This window comes from Chelon labrosus (genome assembly GCF_963514085.1).
Source record: "Chelon labrosus genome assembly, chromosome: 2".
Taxonomy (NCBI): domain Eukaryota; kingdom Metazoa; phylum Chordata; class Actinopteri; order Mugiliformes; family Mugilidae; genus Chelon; species Chelon labrosus.
In genome coordinates this window covers 27,897,544-27,924,790 of record NC_140338.1, presented here as the reverse complement: position 1 = coordinate 27,924,790, position 27,247 = coordinate 27,897,544, and the positions used below count along the sequence as shown (strand labels likewise).

Sequence of the window (27,247 nt, the reverse complement as noted above, 5' to 3'; positions counted from 1 at the left end):
CCTTTGACTGCCCCTTTTGCTACCTAAAACACTGTGTTGTGATTTATATATGGGTCTTGATCACATTAATCCCTAAATTAGTCATCTACCCTTGTGCTTCACACTGTGGGCAACCTGTGTGTAGTTTATTGAAAGGCGATACATACTGAACATTTACTCAAAATAAATGTAATCGAGAGTAATCTCATGCGTCTCTGTATTCAAAAGACAAAGCTGAAACAAAGCCAATTGGACCCGTTGGGTTTCTTGAAGACGTTTCGCTACTCATCCAAATATCTTCTTCTGTTCTAAATGAGTGGTGATGAGTTTTGTAAGGGACATCTGTTGGCAATGTCCACCTGAAGCTCATATGTCTAGTGTTCATTGGGACTAGACAAAACGTCTTCAAAAAACCTCGTGAGGTGCCTTAACTTAAAAGCAATCGTAAATTACTTCAGTTTCATTAATCTCTGCATCCATGCTTTGTGAAATCTTCGACCATTTCATCCATGCCCGAACAGGTCTCGTTGAATTTTGGAGTTTTACACTCCGCTTCCGTAGGCCAGTACTCGATCCAGGTTTTCTCACCGAGCACATACTGATACCTGATTTAAAAACAGCAAGCAGGAGAAATGTTTAATTGTTAACAATATACAAAAGAGAATCAACGCACCAGATAAAGACACGGTGAACTTACGATCGACTCCGTTCATCTTTATAAATATCTTTGGAAGTGCCCATGATGAGGTAGGTTTTGCCTGTCCTTAGATCTAAAGCCACTCTGCAGTGTGAATAACTTAGGAAGGTGCGTTGTTTACCCCGAGGACCCACATCATAACTTCCTGTAATTAAGATTTAGGAGAACAGAGAGCACAGAAATTATTACAAAATGTCTTTGTATCTACGACCATAATTTAAGAAAACATTGTATTCACTGTTTACTGAGCTGACATGGCAAGAAACACGAGGGGTCTGAAGATCAAACAGGGAAGACTTTGCATTGCCCATTAAATTCAAACGGTTCCTTTTGCTTTGGGGGAAAAAATATCACAAAAAGCAACAGTTCACAGTTAAAGAGAAAATGACCCACCTTCTTTGATGGCATCCAGCACCTGCACAGTGTAAATGTCAGTGGACAAGCCGTCTGTTAACTCCACCAGTCTCACCTTGTACACTGATGACAGACAAGTTGCAAACTGTTACCCACCTGCTACAGGACTTCTAGTGTAACAAAAACTATATACAAAACTAAGAGACTCTTACCAAAATCTATTTTGCTGCTCAGTGTAGTCTCACAAACTTTGGCTGTGCGAACACTATTTTCTATGTTGCCTTTCTTCTGCATACTGCAGTCCTCTGGAAGTACGCAGAGACAGAGAGAATTATAGCAATGGATAAAGAAAGATAGAGAAAGAGATCAATAGATCAGACAACAGACAGATAGATAGATAGATAGATAGATAGATAGATAGATAGATAGATAGATAGATAGATAGATAGATAGATAGATAGATAGATAGATAGATAGATAGATAGATAGATAGATAGATAGATCGATCGATCGATCGATCGATCGATAGATAGATAGATAGATGTAAACAGTACCTCCTTACAGTAAGTATTTCAGAGGCAGTACATGTGTGCTGACAGTAGACACATCATCTTGTTTACCTTCAGCACATGTGCATTCATCATTTCTGCAGAGACGTAGCAGCTGTCCAGCTCTCCTCTCTGGATGGTAGAATTTCACACACCGTGTTTCTGCAGTCAGGAGAAAGATGCTTTGAGCTGCCAGCAGGATTGTGTAGTTTCCTTAAAAATGGTATTTGCATGTGGTTAAATCTAACGGCAGCAAAGACTAATAGGGGGTTTAGGCTTCTGTGTCAATTTGACACCAGAGCTATGGCGACAGCGCAGAGAATAAACAAACCCTACGCAGACCCTAGCGCCGTAGCCTGCCGTAGCACCTCCCCAGAAATGTAACTACACGTCACGGCCACGCAGACCGCAAGAGCTGTGGCTGGTCCGCTTGGTAGTAGTGTGTTTCCACTAGTATTTCCGGCTGCTTCTCCATCTCGCAATTTTCGAATTGATTGTTTTGGATTAATATAGATGGAGCACATCGAGGAAAGGTTAACTAAGGAGGTTCAGAGATACAAATGTTTGTATGAATTGTTGTAAGTTTCAGTCACCGTTGTTGAAACTGAAGCAGGAAGTACAAACAAAAATTAACCGGACTGGCAAAAAAGACAGTGTCAAGTAGCGTATGGGTGGCATTTTTACAGAGCGAACCAGACTGACGAGCGCACACGCACTGGCGTAGGCTACGTGCGTTGGTTACGCCATCTATGTCCCGCACTACTCTAAATCCTCTACTGGTAAATGTGCAACAGAGACAAACAGAGGCAGCATGTCTCACTGTTGCTGTCTTGATGGTCGTAATATTCATAGACAGACACGGCAGCTGGTTGCAAGACGCCCACTTTCAGCTTCTGATGGATCCTAAAAGTGATCTCCTCTGGTTGTATGTGGGAAACCTGCAGGGAGACGATTAATGAACTAACAGGGCAGGCAGAAAAATATTGGAGGGAGTGAAAACTGATGTCTTACCCTGTCCAGGTAGATGGTGAGCAAGCCTCTTTCTGACTCACTGGGGTTCAGTGTGTATTTTGCAATGGTGCGGGCATGTCCTTTAGACAACTACACGCAAAGTCAGGTCATTTTTATATATTATTATTTCAAAACTGAAAACATGTCTTGTCCTTAGTAACCATAAAGAGTGAGATATGAGCGCTCTGTGTGTGTGTCTTACTAAATCCAGGTCTTTTGTGTTGACAGTGAAGCCAGTTAGCAAGCCAATATCCAAGACTGACATGGTTGCATTACGCTCCTTGTCTTTGTACCTTTACACAGACAGGGATTAGGTAAGGAATTAGCAAGAAAAAAAAACTATCAAACATTAAAATATAAAAATGAGAACAAACATGTAGAAATTGATTTTAAATTAGTGTATGAGAAAATCAAGTGTTTGGAGAGACCACAGAGTTGCTCTCTCCAAAAAAGTTGGGTACATCAAAATCCAACAGGTCCCTGCACCAGGATAAGGCTGCCAAACTGCTGCCATCTTTTCAATGGTTGCAGAGCTTGGCACATTAAATGAAAAGCTTGAGTGATACGACTGTGAGAAATGGATGCAGCATTGATGTGCTAAGTGGGAGTTTTTATGAGACAGAGATCAACATGTCAGTTTTTGAATTTTTCAGAGACACAGCCAAGTGTTTCTAACATTTCTAAATTTAAAAGTTTCCGTATATAAAATGACATTTTTAAAACAGCCTGTGGCTTAAAGGGGAACTACTGCTTTTTACAACCTGGACCTTATTTCTGGCAGAAAATATGGTCGTTCACCCATATAACTTTTGTGTAATTCGCATTCCTTCGGGAGATAATTAGATCTGCGTATATCCATGTAGTGGGAGTGAATGGGGCACCGAAATGCAGCCTCTGTAACGCATTATCTGCCGCGAAACTCGTTCATTTCACCAATATTTTGTCATCGTATGCTTATCATCATCCGGGGTGGTCCATCTCCTGAACCAATACAAATTATACATGAGTTGTATGGTTGAGTAAACAATCGTATTTTAAATAAGGTCCACGTTGTAAAAAACAGTAGTTTCCCTTTAAGGGGTGAAATGCAGTGGCAAAAATTGAGAATTGCATTTTTAATTAGCAAAAGGTTTGTCACAAACCGTGTGCATGCTATATTGTACTCACAACACTTCTATTTTCAGCTTATATATACTCTCAGCTTCATCCAGCTTTTCTGGAGAGTTAAAACAATAGATGAGTATACAAGTATACAATCTAAAGAAGTGACAGTGAGCAGAAAATGCAAAATAGAGACAAAAAAAAAACTACAAATAAGGGCAATCAGATACAAACAGAGTGCAGCAAATTACCTGGGATGAGCTGCACCGACAGGTTAAACTTCTGACAGTCAGAGTCTCTTTCTTTAGGCAGAGCGTAATACAGCGACACCATCTGTCACGCAGATAAATTGTAGTTTTTACGCAGAAAAACGTAGAACAAAAACATTGCGTGTGACTTACCGTCAGTGTTGCTCCTCCTGGGCCTGTGGCAGTCACCTTCACATCTTGGTTTATACTATTGATCTGCAAAAGATCAATAGATGCAGAAAGCAGTAGAAAGAATTAAAATAATGAGTTACTGTGAATCTGTGTGTGTTTGTTCTCACTTTGGATGTTCTTGTGCCAAACTGGGTTTCCTTGTTAAAGCTGTACTTGTTAGGCTTCGACCTGCCCGGCAACAGGACATCCACGTTCACATAATAATCTGGTTTCTCACTGGTCCAGTACTCTGCGACAGCCTGATACACTATCAGGGTGGCCTGGGGAACAATGATCAATAGCTTTAACCCAGACTACTAAGAGCTAGAGAAAGATGAAGCATCAATACTGAGAGAAAATAATTAGAATTACTTGTGTTGACCCATAGCCTCCATCCTCTCTCTGCTGTCTGTTGAACCATCTGACAACAGGTTGGGTTTCTTCAAAGGCCTTTAATGATATAAGGCCATGGTTAAAACACTGAATACAGATTGGTCCTTGTATTTTTCGACGCTGACACAATTTTGTTACAAGTTACACTTCTGTAATGGAAATTGTCTCATGCTGCAGACCCTCAGCTTTAATTTGAGGATATTCACGTCCAAACTGAAGGGCTATTGTATAGGAATTACAACTATTTTTATACAGAGCCCTTTTTTTCAGGGGCTTATAAGTAATAGGACAGATTGACATAATCCTAATTCGAATTTTTAATACTTCATGGAGGTCCAGGGTGTACAACGCCGTTCACCCAATGACAGCTGGGATAGGCTCCAGCCTCCCCCGTGACCCTTCACAGGACAAGCGGTTACAGAAGATGAATGAATGAACGAATACTTTATGGAAGACCTCTAGCAGGCCATGTTTCCTAGTCCCGATGGACAATGGTCCAAAACAGAGTTTTTAAAGGTATAGAAGTTGAATATTTTGTAATGGCTGAGTCAGTCACCTGATCTCAACCCAATCAAGCTGCATTTCTATTGCTGAGGACAAAACCGAAGACACAAAAACCCATGAATAAACTGAAGACAGCTGCAGTAAAGGCACTGCAAAGCCTCACAAAGAAGGAAAGCAGTTTTTTAATTACGTCCGTGGGTTTCAGACTTTGCTCGGTCATTGCCCGAAAAGGACTCTTGCCAAACTATAGAAAATTAACGTTTAATTTCTTAGTAGCTTTATTTGTACAATTACATTTGAGCCCCTGAAAGTAAGAGACAGAATATATAAATTGTTCCAGGTGAGAATCTACATATTAAACGTACATATTCATTTTGTGACATGTTCCATGATTTGGTAAACAGCTTACAATTGATGATAGTGTCCCTAAATATGTGAACCTAAATGTATGCCATTTTCCAAAGCATATGTTCAAAATTCGGAGTTCAAAGTTCCTTTATTGTCCCACAAGGGGAAATTAGATTTGCTGCAAATGTTCCACATATAGGACACAGCGGCAAACAACACATGGCCAAAACACTACGAGCAATATAGATTACAAAAGTAGCTTCAGCAATATTACTGCTGTTGGTAGACATGATTTATAGTACTGTGAGTGATGGATTGCTTTATTCAAGTCACTGAAATTGGATTTTCACTCTGTGACACACCAAAGAGTGGGACATGCTCACCTTGTCTTTGACTAGAGCCAGAAGAGCGTAACCTGTGGCCTCTAGTGTGTCATGACGCCCTGTAGGTACAGGCCAGTGGGATAAATCTGAGGAAAAGACATTTCTGTATTACTACAGCAGTATTTGGAACAATTAAATGTAAAACAAATGCTATTAACATCAACATTTTGTTATCTAATATAAAGACATTTCTACATTTTTAAGTGTAGCTTAAGAATCTGTATAGTTTTTTGGACCACTTTATGCTGCTTATATAACTAAATAATGGCAAGGATATTCCTGTTCATACTAATCTAACATTAAATAAACATGAACATGGATACCACAATCTGTGATATGGTTAAGTCTGCTTATTAAATATTTGGGCATGCCAGTGTATCAGCTGGGATCTACTGTAAGTGTTGCGGTTGCTGTGTTGTGGCACCTGGGGAACCAAACTTGAAGAGGATGTCCCGGTTCAGTTTGTTTTCATTGGCCAGAGCATATGATGTCATGGCAACAGAATAAGGGTTGACCAAGCTCGGCAGACGCTTCTCCAGATAGTACACAGCCTTGCTTATGCTGTCTGTCAGACTCTGGACAGAAGAAAAGGGTGAGGATGAGCTCAATGAAGGGGAAGAGGAATTATCACTATCAAGAACTGAGCTATCTTTGACTAGGAATATGTGTGTTTACGACATTCCCCTAACAGCAGACAGATTGCTTTAATCAACATTGTTATTTGTCCCTAAGACATTAATAGACAGAATCTAGTGATACTGTTCTGTAGTACCTACAGTACTATCTGGGTCATAATGAACTTCAGTTGTCAAACTGACAGCTGGACAGTTTAATCCGCAAATGAAGAAAAAAAAAAGAGGTGAAGGAAAATGAAAAGGTACTCACATTAAGTGTGGTGGCACATATTGTGCGTGACTCCTGCATGGCAATGAGGCAGAAGGCTGTCATGGAGGCATCTGAATCTACACTGAGGACATTACCCTGCACATTCACACACAGCCAAGTCAGTATAATTGTCATTATTACTAGCTGTATTAAAATGTCTTCATTTGCACCAAATGTTGGGCAGTGAGATGTCCTGGCTTCCATTTTGATACAGCCGGCATTTCTAGGTTCTAGACAATCTGCATATAATGCAGACTAACTACGTTTAAAATGAAGGCAGAGGCTGTTATGCATGGGGGTGCTATGTATTTGATGACTCCAATAAATAGCCAGGGTTTTATATTTTGTAATGGAGAAAGCAGGACACAATCCAGTTGAGAGAAAGCGAGGCTGCAGCTGTATTCGCCTAGAATGAAGGCCGGCAAAAAACAAATCTGCTGACAGCACATGGCGGTTTCATTTGCTTAAATTGCTCTCCAATGCTAACGGAAACAGAATCTTTCTGCTGCCATACATTTCAATCTGGGCTTTTTTGTCAGACGCTAATGCCAGCCCAGAGGGAGCCTGTATGTACAGCTTTCCCTGTCAATATAGGAATACAGGAGCAATTTATTGCTTTGCAGTCACTCACAGTCATCTCACTATGAAACACTCTTCCAACTTCTCGAAACAATCCATCAGGTTGTTGTGCCATAAGAATCAGAAAGTTGACAGCGTCGCAGATCACTGAGCTTTGCACTCCCACTAGATTATGAGCCATGGCAAAGACCTTGGCAACATAGGCTGTCAGCCTTGTGGAGGAGAGGAGATGATGAAGTAGTTTAGCTTTTCTTATGTGCATGTATAAAACATTTAATCAACAGAGAGTCAAAATCTGAGTGAAAGGACTTTCAAACATTTACATATCTATTCATACACGTTCTCACCAGGTGCTGCTTTGGCGATCTGGGTACCCAGCAAAAGACCCATCCTTTTTACTGTAGGCAAGTTGGTTCAGGTATCCTTAATAAAACGCAAGAAAAACCTTTTCACTGACTGCTTTTTACGGTTTACTGAATCTTATCCATCGGAATATAGTTTGTGTAGTACTTTTAAATTAGGTGGGTTTTGTACTCCTATTACTATCACTTTAGATACTTCTATTATATTTCTAATATCTGTGCTAACAAATTCATATGTGGAACCCACCAGTTTTTATGTATTGGAGGGCTTCATCGCGTCTCTCGATGCCCACACTCTCCCATTGGTTGGTTTTGTCCAAATATGTGGTTGCAATGACGGACATGGTCATGTGGATCATGTTCTCCTCTCCACAACCTGAGGGCTGGTAGATCAGTCCGCCCATTGGTTCCCCACTTATAGTGTTCTTCAACACATTTACCTGCTGTCTTCCTGCAAGGAGTCCCACATTAAGCAAGAACACATGCTTCTTGCAAAAGTAACAGCTTACAATAGCACAAAGGTAGAGCCTCAAACTCTTATATCTCACCTGTCACAGAGATCTGTGTGCTGGTAGGTGTGTTTGGGATAAAATCTCTCAGAGGAATTCTACTGTTGAAGATTCCCACTTGTTTACCATCTAAAATGCAAATAGTTACTGAGCTTTGAGAATACTTTCAAAATAATAATAAACAAATGTGTATTTTTAATAAACAGGCCGTTCATTTCGTAATGCTGACAAGAAGTAATTAAACATTAAAAGAGAACAACTGCACACCGTGTATGTCATATATTCTTGTGACCAGTCATTCGGAGCTTTTGTCAGTCCAGAAAAAGTGAAAATGACCATTTCTGGTAATCTTATGAAGTAATTAATGGTAAATTAAAAATTCAGAAAATGACAGAACTATTGTTCGTTATACCTGACTTGCTTAACATGTAAACCTACCTACACCATTTTTTGCAGGGTCCAAAATTACAGTCTGAGAATATTTGATCAGTAAGCCTTCGGGCTGGAAAAACAAGAGTGAGGACAAACATCACAAATAAATAGATTAGATAGATTAGATAGATAGATTACATTAGATCAATGGATCGATCGGTAGGTCGGGTTTGCATACCACCACCCGCAGTATCTTTATGATTCCATCACTGAAGCTATTGTTGTCTTCAACAGCTGCAGCTTTGACCTCGATGCGGTATTGTCCATCTTTTGTGGGAATAATTATGTAGGGTACAGCTCGTGTACTGCTGGCTCTAATTTGAACCTCCTGACGAAATTTCCCCCTCTTAGAAGCGGCACTGCACAAATTCTCCGTCTCAATAAGGTCCACACGCACCTTGCAAAAAATGACATAGAAAGAGAGAAAGAGACTGAGACAGTAACTGATCAAAGCCAAAGACCCATTTCTGACAATATTAGGAATGATTTACTTCAGAATAACAACAATATTATTACTGTCTAACATAGGGATCAAGCTCTGGTCCTGATCAAGAAAAACACTAAGAATGTTGTAGTAAGTACTCAATTTTGAATAATTTGGATAGTTGGACAGGTTTGTGTAAAATAGTAAAATTGAGTGTTTTTGGCTGAAACTTACATGGAGAGAGACTTACAGTTAAAAGATCAGGGGTGTAGTTGTGGAGGATTGCCTTAATTTCTAACTGCTCTCCACGGACAGCAGAGTAGGGTAGTATGAGATCAACAAAGAAGTTCTTCTGGACAATTATTTCTAATGGATCAGCAACACAGATTCCTTAAAAAATAAACAAATAAATACGGATAAGACGACAAGAGCAAAAGAAACAAGGCATGAAACTCTACAAAGAAAAATGGGACATCTGGGCGATTGACAAAAGTCCATAGAAAAAGAGAAACTGTTTGATATACTGTAGGCCTTGTGGTTTTAACTACCTTTAAAAAAGGTCAGATTATTGTCACTGAATCCTCACCGTGAGTTCTTGACAGACTGATGCCTGTGAACTGCCAGGTGGTGATCGAGTCTGGAAAAGGAACATTTCTCTCAAAGGATGTTGTGTCGCTGAAACAAAGAGGTATAAGTAACATTGTAATGTAGAGTGAGAGAAAAATCCTCATTGTATTTTGATGAGTGAAAGTTTCAGTTGACTCACCAGCTGGGTTTATGTTGCGGGCAAACAGGCAGTTTTATATTTGACCACAGCCAACTTTCAGGGAACTTGGTGCGAGAAACTATTTCATTGGTGTCCATGTAACTGTTGTCATCCTCTTCACCTAAAGTTTCATGAAAATGTTAACATTTTGTTCTTTTCATAGCAACCAGCAAAGACAACCACCTCCCATCCCTTGTTCTATTCTCATACTGCGTCCCAGTTGTAGGGTTTCCAGCTTCTTCTCAGCCCTCTGGATTTCCATCTCCATGCAGCAGTGCAGGAAGGCCTGGATGCAGGCTACACCATCCCAGATGTATTCACTGCGCCTCTCACAGGTGTATGAGAGGGGGGTGTCCCTCATGCCATCCAAACAACAGTCACGTTGGAGTTTGTCTTTATACTGACTAACTGGAAAGAAAGCAGGTTGAGGAGGAGAGACAGATGTTAGAGGGAGAACGAGCAGTGATGTGCTAGATTAGACTGGTAAAAGCGGCACAATTAAAGCTCAAAAATCTCCCGATAAATGTAAGAGCAACCCATTTTTTTATGTTCATTGTGGGTAATGTCAGAGCGAACATCTGTCTGTGTGTAAGATCTCCAGTCTTCAGTTTCTCCAGTAGTCTTGTGTTGACCTAAGCCTGAAGGACTTGCTACTTGGACATGTATGTGGATGTGGCCTCTTCATCACAATGTTTTGAATGTACCTTGGTCCAAATGATCACAACCCAGCAAAAGTGGTTTGTATCTGCCCATTCAAAATAACATTTTGGAAAACCAGTTTCTCAGGCAACACAACAACAAGGGTGAACTGGAAAGATTTAAATGTTGAACCATTTTAAAATAGGATATGTTGGAAACAATATTTCTTCAAGTCAACAACATCTGCCACACGTCTCCTCAATATGAATAAGGAAAAAAGGAAAAGGAGTGTAAACAGCTAAATCGTTTTAGTAAGTATCTTATTACACAAAGGATGACAAAAACAACTAGTGCAAGCATTTTTTAAAGCCAGAACTGAATGACTGGAGATGGCTGAATGTGGTTTTGGATAGTTCAGAGCTCTGTCTCTTACATAAGCTGGTCGTGATGTTCATCATATCAGTGGCTCGCTTGCTCCTGCTGGGAGCCGCTGGACATTTCAGTTCTGAAATCAAAATACAGATTAGAGCGTTCATAACTGTTCATAACCCACTGTACAGTATATAGGTCACGGTATATTATGTAAGGGCACATGACAGTGCTAGAATACTTGAAGTTGCTTTAGGTACAGTGTGCAAATGGGGCTTTTGTTATAACCACAGGGAGAAGTGGTGCATATCAGAAAATAGATGGCATCACGAGGAAGGAAGATCATATGGGAATACAAAAGCAACATCTCAAGATACCAGCCAGAATGTTAAAGCTTGGCTGCAAATACACAATGAGCCAAAGCACACTCATTCCACAAGTTGTGGAAACATGGCTTAAGGACTACAAAGTCGAGGTGTTGGAGTGGCCTTTCCAAAGATCAACCCAAATGAAAATTTGTGGGTGAGAATGCCTGAAATAAATACATTTGTTAATGTAAGCTTTTTAATGGTTGTCTTATCATGAGAGTATGGTGTGAATACAGTGTGCCTAAAAGTCTTTGCATCCTTCACAACTTTTCTACATTTTTGCATGTAAATGAGTCACAACCGTGGATTTCCACAATGGTCAGAATCAGAAATCAGAAATGTGCTGACTATAGACAAAGAGAACCAATCAAACAAATGAAGTACATTACATCTGTGTACACTGCAAAAGTAAGTACACTTTAGGATTACAAATTCAGAGTCCATCTGTCCAGAAGTGTTTCCACTCAACGTAATGATACTCAGATGCTCTTCAGTGTCCCATTTTGTTAAAGAAATCAGCGATTTGCCACAGTCTGATCATCACAACACATGTTTGTGGAAGTGTATGATGGCACGGACAAAGGAGTTTTCTGAGGAGCTCACAAAAAACATAGACAATTCTCAAGGGCACAAAACTCTTAAGTGGCACTATATGATACTGGAGAATAAATCAGTCTCACCGCGTCTATAGGGAGTCCCAGATGCTATATTACTCTCAAACAACAGCCCAGCATCATAGAAGACACTCATACTGTCCTTTCCTCCACCTACTGTGCAGCCTGTGTCATGTTTCTCTACGAAATCCCACACCTGAATAGTAAAAAACATACAAAGGACAGGAAAGGCTGTGGTTATGTCATATGTGATGGTAAAATGTGTTATCATAAATTATAGGGCAGTCAGATAAAAGCACACTATAAGTAACGTGTAAGTTAATTCAACTAAAATTACATTAGAAATATTATCTTGCAGGACAAAATTATTCTGGCTATAGAGTTCGTCAAAAATCAGAATTGTTCAGTTCTAAAAAACACTTAAAGGGGAACTACTGTTTTTTACAACCTGGGCCTTATTCCTGGCATAAAATACAGCTGTTTACTCACCCATATAACTTTTGTGTAATTTGTATTCCTTCGGGAGATAATTAGATCAGCGTATATGTAGTGTGAATAACTGGGGCACCAAAATGCAGCCTCTAAATAAGGGATTGTCTGCCGTGAAACTCGTTCATTTAGCTTGACCTACAGACCCTGGATGATGTCTTCTGACCTAGATGATGTTGTCTCTGAGCGCCACGTGCACCCCCAACGGTCGGCTTGTTTACCTGCTACTGCCATGGTTGGTACACAACCTCAGAATCAGAAAAATATTCAGCCATGTTGTAAAAAACTAGCAGTACCAAATTACAAGCCGACCGTCGTGGGTGCGCGCGGCGCTCAGAGACAACATCATCCAGGGTAGAAGACATCATCCGGGTGCCCCAGTCACTCCCACTACATGGATATACACGCATCTAAATATCTCCTGAAGGAATACAAATTACACAAAAGTTATATGGGCGAGTAAACGGCCGTATTCTACACCAGAAATAAGGTCCAGGTTGTAAAAAATTGTAGTTTCCCTTTAAAAGTGAAAATATGTTAGCTTTAAACCCTTTGAAATATTCCAAAAGATGAAGATTAAAGAAACTGCCTTTTTCTGGGTGAGGCGGTGCTTGTTGTTGAGGACATAGACGCCTTTGTCAACCGCCACCAGTCCCACTGTGGCCCCTGGATCCCCTGTCACTTTGAGACCAAACACTTTGAGAGGCATATAGGATGCTTGAGGCTTTGATGGTGCCAATTTCAGCTTAAGGAGGAAGAAGAGTTCATTTGGGTTAAAACAAGCGTATAAAATATGTTTTTAATTGATCATTATTGTGTCCCTCACTGAGCCCATGCAGGAGTCTTTTACATCCACCCACACAGAGTCTGACACCACTTCATCGTCACTTGGATGGAAATAAGCTATGATGCGGAACGATGGCAGCATTTCTTTGGTAATGGTAAGTATCAGGGAAATCAGTATTTGGCCTTTTGTCCTGTAACGCCCATATTTCACCAGCTGACCTCTGCTCAGGATCTGGGGGCAAAATCAAATGAACATTAGCACTTACTCATGAGTGCATGCCGTAGGCCACAGGTGGCATAACCCAACACACATACACACATAACACACAAAGAGGTGGGCAGCAAATCTTACTAGGTAAGTGATGTCATTTTGTGCATTTTCCTGCCTGTTGAGGTTGAGGTTCATTTTCATGTTTTCTCCTGGTTGGACTTCTGCCTTATCCACACCTGCATGAAACATTTCAGTCAGCATTATTAGCTTCAAAAACAGCTTGGTACTTGACATCACTAACCATTAAGAATAAGAATAAAAATAAGAATAAGAAAAACCTTTATTAGTCCCGCAATGGGGAAATTACTTAACACTTCTCTATGTACCTATGTGGATGTAACTGTTGCTTTTAGAGGTATACGGGAGAGCTGTCATGTTGGCTGTTGCTTGCATTTCAGATGAAAAACGAGGGTTATCAGTCTTTGCCTGTAATTAAACGCACAGGTAAGAATACACACACAGTAATGCATGCAGAGCAATGTAAGGTTATTGTCTTCAGCCTGGGTCAGTGAGGATGTATTATTATTATTATTATTATTATATTATAGTATTATATTCATATAGTATGCTGTTTTTGTATAGATAAAGAATCCATTAAATGTACAGTAACCCCTCTTCTCTTATAATTTGACTGATCAGAGAACATGAGTTATAAAAATTAACTCAAGGTGTCTTCAAGGTTCAAATCCTTATTTTGGTGTTTTCCTATGGAAATTGTTTCTAACTGTCAATACTCACTGTGATTGTAAGTGGTTGATGATCTTCCACTGTATTAATGATAAGCCTTGCTATGCCATTGGCTGCAGTGTGGCCCTTGACTTCATTTGGAACAACCACCACTGGAATACCTTGTGCCGGAGAGCCATCAGGGTTCAAGACTTCAATCTGCAATAAAAGAAAAGAAAAGTGGATCTAAATGAAGCAATAATACTAATACTAGTAAAACTGAGAATTTAGAGAAAGCTTGCATTTGCAGAGTAACAGAAAATGTCAATGGTGTGGTGTAATGAAAAATGTCTGTAATGAATTATCTGCATCATATATAGGCAAAATATAAGTAATGTACATTTACCACAACATCGAAGGACATTCCCGGTTTGAAATATTTGGGCGTTTTCTTGAAGTGGATGGCGTAGGGTGACGTGACAATCTGGATACCTTTCAGCTCTGCCTCCACCATTTCACTTCCTGTGAATGTAATCACGGAACGCTGCATTGTGTCTCAGTATGGTTTTCACATTAGGAACAGCAGGCACACAGTCTGGAAGAATTTTGTCTACCGTATGTTTTTACTCTACTTTAATAAGATGTTTCTAGGTTTAAGGCTACATTTCAGACACTGAAATCTGCATTTTCTGTACTGGTTTTACGAGCATTATTTTTGTGTGTGTAAGGCCGTAATATACTAGTAGCAAATATGGCAAGCTGACACATTCACCTATAAGTGCCTGTCCCCTTTTTGTTGGTATGAAGTTTGGAGGCCAGCTGCCATGGAGACAAATTTGTACAATGTGCAGGGAGCTATACACATTACCTCCTAAACAGTTGTGACTCATCAGAGAATGGACTTGGGTCTTCTGATGGTGTCCTGTGGTGTCTGGCAACAGAATGTTGTCTATGGGGGCCTTTGGGTCATATAGGTTGAGGGGAGGGGCCTCTGTGGATCAGGCTTGTCCCAGTGCATTTTTGTGTGTGTGTCTGTGTCAGGCTGCATCCTGCTGGGGATAACTGCTGCCATCAAGGAATGTCATTGCTATGGGGTGGGGGTGCCTGGTCTGGTCTAGGTGGGTGCTACATGTCTAAGTAACATTCGCATGAATGCCAGGTCCAAACGTTTCCCAGCAGAACACTAGACTGTTACAAGATGGTCAATGTTATTTACTTCTCCTGTCAGTGGTTTTTATGTTGTGGCTGATTGGTGTATTTCTAGTATATCCATATTGCATGTATAAAATACAATGACTTACTACTGAATGATCTTTTGAAATGATAGTCAAGTGCACTTAAGTAAAAATAAAGACATATTTTTTTCAGATTTAACACACTTTACACACTTACCCGAGTTGCATTCATATACACTATTTTGCACTCTACATAGGCAAGTACAGGTAAGTCCGCTGAGTCACATTCTCTAAGCATACAAATTCAATGTATCATACATTTGATAAATTACACCCAACAACTCTTTCTTACCGCTGTCTGTCAGCACACTGACTGCCACAAATATGGAGCTCCCCACCAGGTTGAGGATGTTTTCAAAGGTCTCTGTGATGTGTTGTCTTTTCAGTGTGACCTCTCCTTTTCCTCTCTCAATCTAATGTGACATAACATAACATTGTATCTCAAAAACACATACTTAAATAAATGTACAGGCAGATTTTGTGGCTCTAGCAAACAAATGGCAGATGGAGAAATGGCGATGGTGCACTAGTGTAAGTGTGTACCGCCACTCTCTGAAGCGAGCTGGGAAAATTCATTTTTTGATCCTGATACACAACCCCAAATACTCCATAGGCTGTCCCATCCACAGCTTCATCAAAAAGATACCTGAAACCGCAAGTTAGTGGTTTGTTTATTTCTCAGTATACTAAAATAGAGCAGAGAAAAATGCCATAAACCTAAACCTTCAAAAAGAGCCACGAAACAAAAATCTTAACATACGTAGCTTTGATGTTGATGGTGAGATCTGTGTCCTCCACGTGGAAGAAGGAGCTATCACTCATCAGTTTAACCTCAAAACTGGGCAGTACTGAAAGATTAATCACTTTCTGCTCAATGTCCAACATCATGTAAAGAATGAAGTATTAATATATAGATTTTGAACTGTAGGTTCATAGATAAAGAGACCTCTGCTCAAACTCACCATAGTCTTTGACCTCAAACTCTGCAGAGTAGCTCATCTGTGGTTTGCTGTAGAACCTTGCCACCACTTTCCACAGTCCAGTGCTACAAATGCACAAGGGCACACACACACACACACACCCACACAGCATATGAGTCTGACATGCATGAGGTTTTGCTATCTCCTCTCCACTCAAAATATGTGCAACTGAATGCACTTCATTATGCAGAATAATATATTGGCTATAAATTGTGTTTAGTGTGTACTTACAACGTATTTGTGACATAATAAGTAGTTTAGAACCTATTTTAGTTAGGGCCACTTTAGTCAAACAAGTGTTTAGTGCAGGTATGGCTCTGCCCATGCATGGAAAGCCTAATGCAGGGAGAGTGTCAGACACATCATAAATGGAGGAGCTGGGGTGGAGGTGGGGTGCAAAACAACTTGCAGAGGAAACATAATTGGCTAAAGCAGCTTAAATTATGCACCCTCAAAGGCATTTGCCAGTGGATATGACTGAGCTATCAGCTGACGTGGGCTGGCCTATTAGCAATTATTATTTGATGTAGCTGCGATTGTGACCTGAGTTAGATTTTTATGAATTTCAACACAATGCTCAATTTGTGATACAATGTTCAACTTCCACAAGTGTGACATGGAAACATTAAGTCTTCAGTGCACGTATACTGAAAAGGAACTTTTGTGATAATGACTCATGTCGGAAAAATGAAATGTATTGTATTTGCATATTCATAGATTGTTGACCTTTAAAAGGGGAATATTACATTTTAATACATTTAAGAGACGAGAAAACAAATATTACATATATTATTGCATTTTATTAATGTGCATGTCTGGTAGGGTTCGCTGAGTACATTATTTTGAAATTCACTAAAAATTCTAACAACTTTACACATGAATATATACAGAGCTGCTCACTAATGCTATTTGAAATACACAGATCAGGCATAACATTATGACCACCTTCCTAATGTTGTGTAGGTCTCCCTTGTGCCTCCAAAACAGTTGTGACTCATCAGAGAATGGACATGGGCCTTTTGAGGGTGTCCTGTGGTGTCTGGCAACAGAATGTTATTAGTGTGGGCCTTTGGGTCCTATGGGTTGTGGGGAGGGGCCTCTGTGGATCATCCCACAGATACTTGATCAGTTTGGGATCTAGTGAATTTGGAGGCCAGGTCAACACCTTGTGCTGTTCTTCATGTTTTTTAAGATGTTCCTAAATCATTTTTGTGTGTGTGTCTGTGTCAGGCTGCATCCTGCTAGGGATGGCTACTGCCATCAAGGAGTGTCATTGCTATGGCGTGGGGGTGCCTGGTCTGGTCTAGGTGGGTGGTACATGTCTAAGTAACATCCACATGAATGTCAGGTCCACAAGTTTCCCAGCAGAAAATTGTATTGTCACAAGATGATCAGTATTATTTTCTTCTCCTGTCAGTGGTTTTAATGTTGTGGCTGATGGGTGTAAATAATATCCTCTGCAGGATATTACATAACAGTCAGTGGTTTTGAGCAATTAACTGCAAAACTCAAGACATTCCTAATGGCCTCAGCTGTGGTGTGGGTAGTGCTTGTAAGCAAATTGTGTCATTCCAAAATTTTGAACTAACTACTAAACATCATCTTTGACCGTTGTGTTAGTGTTAGCAATTGGATACATTTATCTGAAAATAATACATTCACTTCTGAACATAATAATAAAAAAAAAACAACAACAACAAAAAAAACTGAAGAACTTTATGGTAATAAAATAACAGACAATAATCACCTGACAACTTCAGTAAGTTGGAAATCTCCAGAGTAGATCCCTGATTTCAAAGAGACTGGACCATATGGCAAAATGATGCCTTCGGGGGTCTAAAAAAAACAAAATTCAGTTTACAGCAAAAGCTATTTTACAAATCAATTCATCAATTCAATCCTATATTTTTCAAGTTCGCAAATCTCTATCATCGGTGAGCCTGCTTCTGAAATGACACTTGCTATCTTATCTCCGTTTTGCTGTTGTCAAATTTTATATGTACAGTACAGATGACCTCATAAAAATTAGGAAAATTGATCACATTCTGTGCTTGCACCACAGAAGCAGTGCCAATGCAAAGTGAGTTAGGATGCTTTGTTGTGGTGAACACACTAATTCCCTCAGCCCATGTGAAGCTGAACCTACCCACACGGAAAGAACCTATATAAACATATAGGTTTTAATATAGGTTTTGAATATATGTGACATACATAAAATTGTTTTCATATATACGCATATATGCTATATATATATGCAGCATATATGTTATCATATATGTGCATATATAACGTATATATGCAGCATATATGCGCAGATAAACTGCATATAGGTTTCATATATGCGCATATATCCTCATATAGGTTCTTTCCGTGTGGGTATATGAGGATATTTGAAACCTATATGCAGTTTATCTGTGCATATATGCTGCATATATAAGTTATATATGCGCATATATGATAACATATATGCTGCATATATATAGCATATATGCGTATATATGAAAACGGACAATTTTATGTATGTCACATACATTCAAAACCTATATTAAAACCTATATGTTTATATAGGTTCTTTCCGTGTCGGTAGCTCAGCTCTACTAATCATACTACCTGGACAACAGTGACAACACATTTATTAAGATATCACATAAAAGTCAAAGTGGTAGAAAAGGTAGCCTAAACGATTATAAAATAATTTTTTAGCCACAACTTTTAAATAAGAACTTAGTCAGTTTATCACTTCAGTCCACTTTACTTTCGCGCTAGCAAACATCTAGTGCAGGGATGGGCAACTGGTGGCCCGCGACCTCACTCGAAGTGGCCCTTAGATTCATTTCTGAAAATTATAAAAATGTGTCCTCTGCGGCACTGAATCAGTTGTAATGAGACAGTTGGCCACTAGATCGCGCCTCCAATGCAGACGCCGCCTCGTACACGCTTCCACCGGGTCTTCTCCACCAGTGAAGAAGAGACGTTGAGCCAGAGCGGAGGAAAGAGAAAACTTGATCGAGAAATTGTGTGTGTGTTTCAGGTGAAATGGGAAGAAGATTATCTGTTCACAGAATTTAAAAGCAATTCTATGTGCTTTGACTGCTTAGAGACGTTATCTGCCATGAAAGATTTAAATTTAAGTTGCCGCTACAACACGTTGCACAAAGCTTAATACGAGAAGTATACTGAAGCTGCAAGGGCTGCTATTGTAGTGGACCTCAAATCAAAAGTACACAAACAACAGCGACTTTTTACCGGTGCCTACTGCTGATAGTGAAGAGGTAGAGTGGGTATACTGGGAAAATGTTACACTCTTTCATAGTGTAAAAATGCACAAATTAGTTTTTGCAATTAATGTTTGTCTGCTGTTGTGCAGCTTTCTGCCATCCTTGAGATGGAAGGTGATTTGTATTATTTGTTTTATTTTCATGAGCCCTTTGTACTGGGAAAAAAAATAAAATAAATATTTATTTTTTGTTTGCTTCAATAAACATACAAACATATTTAAAATGGCAGTTTTATCATATCTGGTTAAGTGTGCAGTCCTATGTGGCAATCTGGTAGTGTTGATGAAAAATTGTGGCCCCCTCCATCATTTAAGATGCCCATCCCTGATCTGAGTTTGAGTTCCCTAATGACCCTAGGAGCTATGCTGCCTGGGTCATTTGCCTCTGGTAGGGTCCTCCAAGGCAGATTGGTCCTAGGCAAAGGGCCAGACAAAGAACGGTTCAGAAAACGCTTTATGAAGAAAAGAATCAAGAGTCCGTGTGCCCAGCCTGTAAGGTTACAGGGGTCCCACCCTGGAGCTAGGCCAGGGGCTGGGCCTTGTGTGTGAGCACCTGGTGGCTGGGCTTTTGCCCATGGGGTCCGGCCGGGCCCAGTCCGAACTGGAGACATGGGCTCGCCTCCCTGTAGGCCCACCACACACAGGAGGAGCATGAAGGGTCCGGTGCTATGTGGATCGGGCAGCAGACCAAGACGGGGGCCTTGGCGGTCTGATCCTCGGTCATGGAAGCTGGCTTTTGGGACATGGGATATCACCTCTCTGGCGGGGAAGGAGCCAGAGCTTGTGGAAGAGTGCTATCAACTAGATATAGTCGGCCTCACTTCGAGACATAGCGTCGGGTTTGGAACCCAAGTCCTTGAGAGGGGCTGGACCCTCTTCTTTGCTGGAGTTGCTCCAGGTGAGAGGCAGAGGGCTGGGGTGGGCTTTTTGCTTGCCCCGTGGACTTCCTGACTGTACGTTGGGGTTCTCCCGGGTGGACGAAAGGGTTGCTTCCGTGCGCCTTCGGGTTGGGGAACGGGTCCTGACTGTTGTCTGTGAGTATGCGGTGAACAGTAGTACCAACAGAGTACCCGCAATTTTTGGAGGCCCTAGGATGCTGGATGGCGCCCCAACTGGGGACTCCATTGTCCTGCTGGGAGACTACAATGTGGGCAATAACAGCGTGACATGGAGGGGTGTGACTGGGAGGAACATCCTGCCTGATCTGAACCCGAGTGGTGTCCTTATTGGACTTCTGTGCGAGTTGCAGTCTGTCCATAACTAACACCATGTTCAAACATAAGGTTGTTCATCGGTGCTCTTGGCACCATGACGGCCTAGGTTGTAGGTCGCAGGAGTGTTCTGGACACTCGGTTAAAGAGAGGAGCAGAGCTGTCAACTGATCACCGCCTGGTGCTGAGTTTCATCAGATGGCAGGGGAGGAAGCCACGCAGACATGGTAGGCCCAAACGAGTAATGAGGGTCTGGTGCGAACGCCTTGTGGAAGAAGTCCTGAACTCGCTCAGACTGTTTTCAGTGGGGCAGGGAGCTGTTGACGTCAACTGGGGATAATGTCGGGCGGTGGAAGGAATACTTTGAGGAGCTCCTCAATCCCACCAACACGTATTCCATAGAGGAAACAGAGCCGGAGGCCCTGGGGTTGGATATCTCAAGGCTCTGGATATTGTAGGGCTGTCCTGGCTGACACGCCTCTGCAACATTGTGTGGGCATCAGGGGCATTACCTCTGGAGCGGCAGACCAGGGTGGTGGTCCCCATCTTTAAAAAAGGGGACCAGAGGGTGTGTTCCAACTATAGGGGGATCACACTCCGCAGCCTCCCCAGCAAGGTCTATGTCAGAGTGCTGGAAAAGAGGGTCCGGTCGATTGTTGAACCTCAGATTGAGGAGGAACAATGCGGTTTTCATCCCGGAAGTGGAACCATGGACCAGCTCTTTACTCTCGCTAGGGTGCTCGAGGGGAAATGTGACTAACTGGTCCACATGTGCTTTGTGGATTTGGAGAAGTCTTATGACGTTGTCCCCAGAGGCATCCTGTGGGGGGTGCTCCGGGAGTATGGGGTGGATGGCTCCTTACTGAGGGGCCATTCAGTCCCTGTGCCAAAGGAGTACGAGTTTGGTCCGTGTAGCCGGTAATAAGTCGGACCTGTTCCCAGTGACGGAATTTCTAGGTGCAGCCGGGTGGGGTAAGGTGTCAGGTTCGGTGATCGGAGGATCTCGTCCCTGCTCTTTGAGGATGATGTGGTCCTCCTAGCTTCATCGATCAACGACCTCCAGCTCTTGCTGGGGCAGTGTGCAGCCGAGTGTGAAGCAGCTGGGATGAAGATCAGCACCTCCAAGTCTGAGGCCAAGGTCCTCAGTCGGAAAAGGGTGAATTGCCCACTCCAGGTCGGGGAGGAGGTTCTGCCTCAAGTGAAGAAGTTCAAGTATCTCGGGATCTTGTTCACGAGTGAGGATAGGATGGAGCAGGAGATCGATAGGCGGATCGGAGCAGCGTCTGCAGCGATGCGGATGCTTAACCAGTCAGTCGTGGTAAAGAGAGAGCTAAGTTGAAAGGTGAAGCTCTTAATTTACCGATCGATCTACGTTCCAACTCTCACCTATGGACATGAACTTTGGGTAATGGCCTCAAAAACGAGATGGCGAATACCAGCGGCCGAAATGAGTTTCCTGCGGGACATGTCGGGATTCCCGCCGAGATTCCCGACATGTGCCGACTGAGGACTGTGGAGGCAGATAAGCGTTGTGCCTAAATGAAGCCCATTGAAGACAGCGTGAGAACAGACTACGCATGCGCGAACCTCCTAAACTGTTTGCGTTCATTTCACAAAAGGCAGAGAGGCAGAGGTTGAGTCTGCCTCAGCCTCCTGTATTCACATACGCCAGCTTTGAAAACAAGCTCTCCTGAGTAGTGGCATTCCTTATACCGTTAAAACAACACATTTCACGTTTTCATTTTAAAACAATAAATCAACAATCAAAACAAAATTATAAAAATATTTTAAAAAAATTATTATTTTTATTTCTTTTTCTTTTTTCTCATTAGCCTAGGTGAGGCACTGCCTACCCTGCCTCACCTGACTGCACACCACTGGTGACAGGTGAGTGTCGTCTCATTTTTCAATTAGCCAGCAGTTGAGCAAAGTCAGGGACTGCCAAGATGGTGAAAACTGGAGCCAACAGATTGAATAAATCTTAAGTGTGATTGACCCATGTAGATATACAGTGAGTGGTTTTGAACTAATTATACACTGGTCAGGTCACAAGTTTCCCAGCAGAACATTGTATTTTCACAAGATGATCAGTATTATTTACTTCTCCTGTCAGTGGTTTTAAAGGTGACATAGAATGATTGAACGGGGTATTTATCCTTGATCTGTGATGTGACATGCAGACAACAAAATTTTGGTTGGGTCTGTAATGCCTTAGAAGCTTCCTAAAAACCTCTCTCAGAAAGCTATATTAGGGTGGGGGATTTTAAACGCGTGGTTTTGCACCTATTTGGCGCCCCTTCGGGCTTAACTGGCAACCTCATTATGAAATGCAAGCACTTGACGCTGATTGGCTGCATTTGCTGCCACTCAAAAAGTCCCGCCCCTCTACTTACCGAAGGGAGTTTTGGTCGGTTCTGTACGCGCCAGCATGCGGGACTTGTAGTTCGTTTAATTACGTATTTTCCATAGCGTTTTACTTAACTATCTTGCGACAAACTGTGACATTCTTGACATGTAAAATCATTTTTTATTCTGAAAAACAACATATGTATAATCCAAGGCACAAGTCGATCGGGACCAGAAAATAATTTATCTTTCGCCATAGACTGCCGTTCACAAACGAAGTAGCAGTCTGTGGTTGAATGTAGTTGGAATCCGATTATAAATGAACAGCAGCCACGCATCTCGTGCATTTCTTTCGGTGGGAATGTAATGGAAAGTTTGCACACCGCTTGCACAGCCTGGAAGAGCACACCTCGGAACGCGACTCGCCATTTCGCCTTGAACTCCGCAAGCACTGCTGCAATGTACTTCCCGTTGGAGGCGAGAGGGCGGATGTATGCTAATTATTTTGAAGGGGAGGGAATTGAATGAGAGTGGGGGGGCAGTGAGATGCATTTTACGTAATATGTATCCGTTGTTCAGATTGGGCCATTTTCTGGCTGACATTTCTAAAGGAGGAATTTCTATGAAACGGAGATGTTCAGAATGTCTAGCACTTTTCGTATGTTCGTGAATGCGGGCAGACTACCGTTATTCAACTAAGAGAAGGTAAAAACGTTTTTTCATTCTCTGTCACCTTTAATGTTGTGGCTGATGGATGTAAATAATGTCAGATATCCTCTGCAGCATATAACATAACAGTCAGTGATTTTAATGTTGTGACTGATCGATGTATAATGGTAACCCACCGAATTAAGATGGCAGTCACACAAAATCAGTATTGGTGAAGGTGAAAGTATGGAAATTATTTTTATAGATTGATCATTGATAGATTATACAGCATTACACTCAAATACGCTTTTATGAACGATACAATACCACAAACTCAATGGCTATAGAAGTGTCAGTAAGGGTCTCATTAATCCTCTCCACAGGCTCCATGCGCGGTGTCAGTGCAAACATCCTATAATGAACTGAAAGAAAGTCATGTTTGACTTTTTACGCTTACAACAAGACGATTCATTCAGCATATTTTGCTGTATTATTCTTAGAATTTGGAAATCATCTAAATTCTGGATGTCATTGTCCTAAACCAAAGGACAGGATATACTTCCTATGGTAATATTTTTAAAAGTACACCTACAATATTAAGCTATGATCTATTTTCAATAAGCTTTCTACAATTATAAAATGAGGAGTGTATGTATTGTAATATGTCCCTCACTGTTTCTTCTGCTAAGATTTCTCAACACATTGTACCTCCATGACTTTTGTATACTCATGTCCACAGAGACAAGGGCTGACCTATCAAGCCCATTTATTTAAGACATAGACCACTTTTTAAAAAAAATAATTACTCCTTTCCACTATGTTATTATTCTATTACTATTTCATGATGTAACTTTCCAGTGCTGAAACTCCCCTTTATACTCGAATGACTAACAAGACAAAGACATCTTGACAAGGACCCGTGTTGTGTTTCTCAGTAGAGGTGTAGTATTGAAGTCACCTTTGCTGTTGGGTGTGTACAAGGTCTTGTCTGTCTGTATGAAGATGTGGCCGTAGTGGAAGGACACTAAGACGATTTTCTCAAGTTTCACATCAGGGAACTGCGCTTGCAGGTAAACATACTGATTCCTGCTGGGATCCCTGCTGAAGTCTCCATCTGGGATCTGCAAGTATGGAGAAATGCAATGGTGAACGGCCTTTTTTGTATCTTCTCATGTTTGTTGACGGAAAACAATGTCTTTAGAAGGCTGATAAGTTCAAACAAGGTTTTAAAATGCCAATATTGCTATTTAAGTAACATATACATATTTCACTATTTCTGCATTACCTGAATTTGTCCAAATCCCTGAAATTTGTTTGCATTGTTAAGGGTCACAGATGTGAATGCCAGCCGTTTGGACTTGGTGGGATAGTTCATTACGCTGATTACAACAGCAAACTCATTGTCATCCGTGCAGTCCTGACACTCCACAAAGATGTTTTCTGTTGTTCCTACCCGCAACAAGTTTGGGGCAGCCATCACCTTCCTGCAGAGCATTGTTGAGAGAGAAAGATGAGTAAAAGAACCATAGAACCACAGTGCTGTTACCTCTGACGGATTAAACGGACTTACTTAAGTCGTAATTAATTATGTAAATGGTTGTTTGTGTCTTTTAAAATTTTGGTTTGATAAAAAATAGCAATAATAATAATATTTTTCACCCATCTTGTTGTGCTTCAGCATGGACTTTACACATAATGAGTGAACCATTGATTATCTTGACTGAGATCCAGCATTGAATCAATAACACATTTCGTCATTGTTCCAGGCATTACTTACTGTGGCATAGCTCAAAAACAACACACTAGACTTTAGCTTCTCATTATATAAGAAATAGAGTCAATGGAACTGAGTTAGGATCCTTATTCCATATCAGTAACTCTTCAGTTATATACAAATGTGCATAATCCCTTCTGTGGTTGTCATTACTTTGTCTTAGCTGTTTCGGTATATTTTCTGAAACACAGTCAGACACAAGAATGGTATACTGTGAAGGACAGTTTGTTGATTTAAGGCCATAACTCCACCAAAACATTTCAACAATTATATTTCACTAAAAAAAAAGGCATTGATGCTTCACTGCTTCAGAAAATAAAAGAGAAATGTGTAAGATACTGAACAGAGTTTGTCACTTCTAATGTAAAACTTCCCATAAAAAGTTTGTTTGAATTTTCCTATTATATTGTTGTATTTGTGGTCACATTTTCCTGGACTGATAATGATGGGTGAGGACCAAGAATTTAATATTCATCCAAATTAACTCCACTGGAAGCGCACAAAATAAATGTAAACCTTAAAAAACAGGGAGTTAAGAGCAGAAATTGTTTCACTGATCCTCTTTCACAGACATTAAAGAAAGGAGGAACTGTAAGGTAAGTGTACTTACATTGGAGTTCCATCGGTAAGACAAGTCAAGGAGAACAACAGTAAGGCTAATAGCCAAAGCTGAGTTCCATACATCCTCCTGCCTGGTCCCATATCTGCTGTGGTTGTACTGCTCTGCAGCACTGTTCTTTAATGTGCCTACCTCCCTCCTCCAGCACTATTACTTCTCCTCACAACTACTGCTCTCCATAGTCCTTTTTGTAATGGTTAATGGTAGCCTGTTTTTTGGAAGACTATGGAAATGTCAAAAGTGTGAAGGCTAAAATAGGAACCCAATCTTAATTTCCTAAAAAATAAAAAAAAAATAAAAGCATGCCCCTTATTTTTCTGCACATCGTCAAATAAAAATGTTTCAAAACACTCAACTGCATGGTACTAAATGGCACACTAGTTGAACTATAATATTTGCAACAACAACCAGAACCCAGATGCCTGACGTGAGGCCGTTACTGACACTAGAGAAGATCAGATAATATTTATAAGGCTTTAAACGAATGCACTAGCCTATTATTGTGTACTAAGATTTTTAATGTGACACATTTCCCTAATATATCTTTAGATTATTTCAACTTTATTTCTGAAAAATCATAGTTTAGCTGGTCTAAATATGTTTTGTTTCTAGTTTACTGGTTCATAATCTTTACCTCTTGCCTACCGTTGGTGTGTACTCAAGCCTGTACCTTTGACTTGGTAACACTGAACCACATAGTTTGTTACACGACATCAGTAAATTATTTGGACACATTTTTGAACTTTACCCCGAAATGTAAGTCGTACAGTCACTTTTTTTAATACATTTGCAAACTGTCTGTTGATCAGTTGCCTTATGCCTGTTGTTATCTGTGCTGTCCAAAGTTCGTTTTCCAAACTTATGCACATAGGCTGTTGGAGGGATTTTAATAACAAACTGTGGGGGAAATTGTTTGTGTGTGTGTTTAATCCAGCATCTGCAGATGGGCTCACAGCACAGACAAAACATCAAGCAATGAGAGTGTCAAATGAGCAACGAATATGCCGTATAGGTTTGTTTTCTACTTCTTTTATACTGGAGGTCACATTGTTCACTCAGCTATCTAGCTCCCAGACACAAGCCCTGAAAGAACACCAGAATACTACAGAACATATGACATATACCTCCATAGACTTATAGGTCAAAGCAGTGGTTTTCAAAGTTGGGGTCGCGGCCCCCTGGGGGCAATTGGAGGGAAAAGAAATTGCAAAAATAAAAAAAATATAATCTAATTATTTTTAATCATTATTATAAAATATAA

At 40.8% G+C, this 27,247-nt stretch overlaps 1 pseudogene across 1 annotated transcript; it reads right to left on the bottom strand.

Moving 5' to 3' along the window:
- Positions 1–94: 94 nt before the first annotated feature.
- LOC311496736 (complement C3-like) lies at positions 95–26,069 on the bottom strand (annotated as a pseudogene). The gene is made up of 44 exons: positions 25,978–26,069; positions 24,879–25,077; positions 24,552–24,714; positions 23,921–24,015; positions 17,859–17,947; positions 16,094–16,176; positions 15,892–15,979; positions 15,675–15,777; positions 15,406–15,544; positions 14,303–14,418; positions 13,969–14,115; positions 13,557–13,656; positions 13,312–13,406; positions 13,000–13,191; positions 12,763–12,918; positions 11,751–11,880; positions 10,767–10,838; positions 9,905–10,102; positions 9,695–9,815; positions 9,515–9,603; positions 9,179–9,318; positions 8,683–8,901; positions 8,511–8,574; positions 8,112–8,201; positions 7,811–8,014; positions 7,549–7,624; positions 7,254–7,413; positions 6,623–6,718; positions 6,162–6,312; positions 5,738–5,823; positions 4,482–4,559; positions 4,238–4,390; positions 4,092–4,154; positions 3,942–4,023; positions 3,757–3,805; positions 2,792–2,882; positions 2,590–2,679; positions 2,399–2,516; positions 1,651–1,740; positions 1,243–1,335; positions 1,070–1,153; positions 931–951; positions 677–821; positions 95–584 (listed from the first exon to the last, which is right to left on the bottom strand). The product of its transcript is annotated as a complement C3-like (transcript).
- Between the last annotated feature and the right edge of the window lie 1,178 nt (positions 26,070–27,247).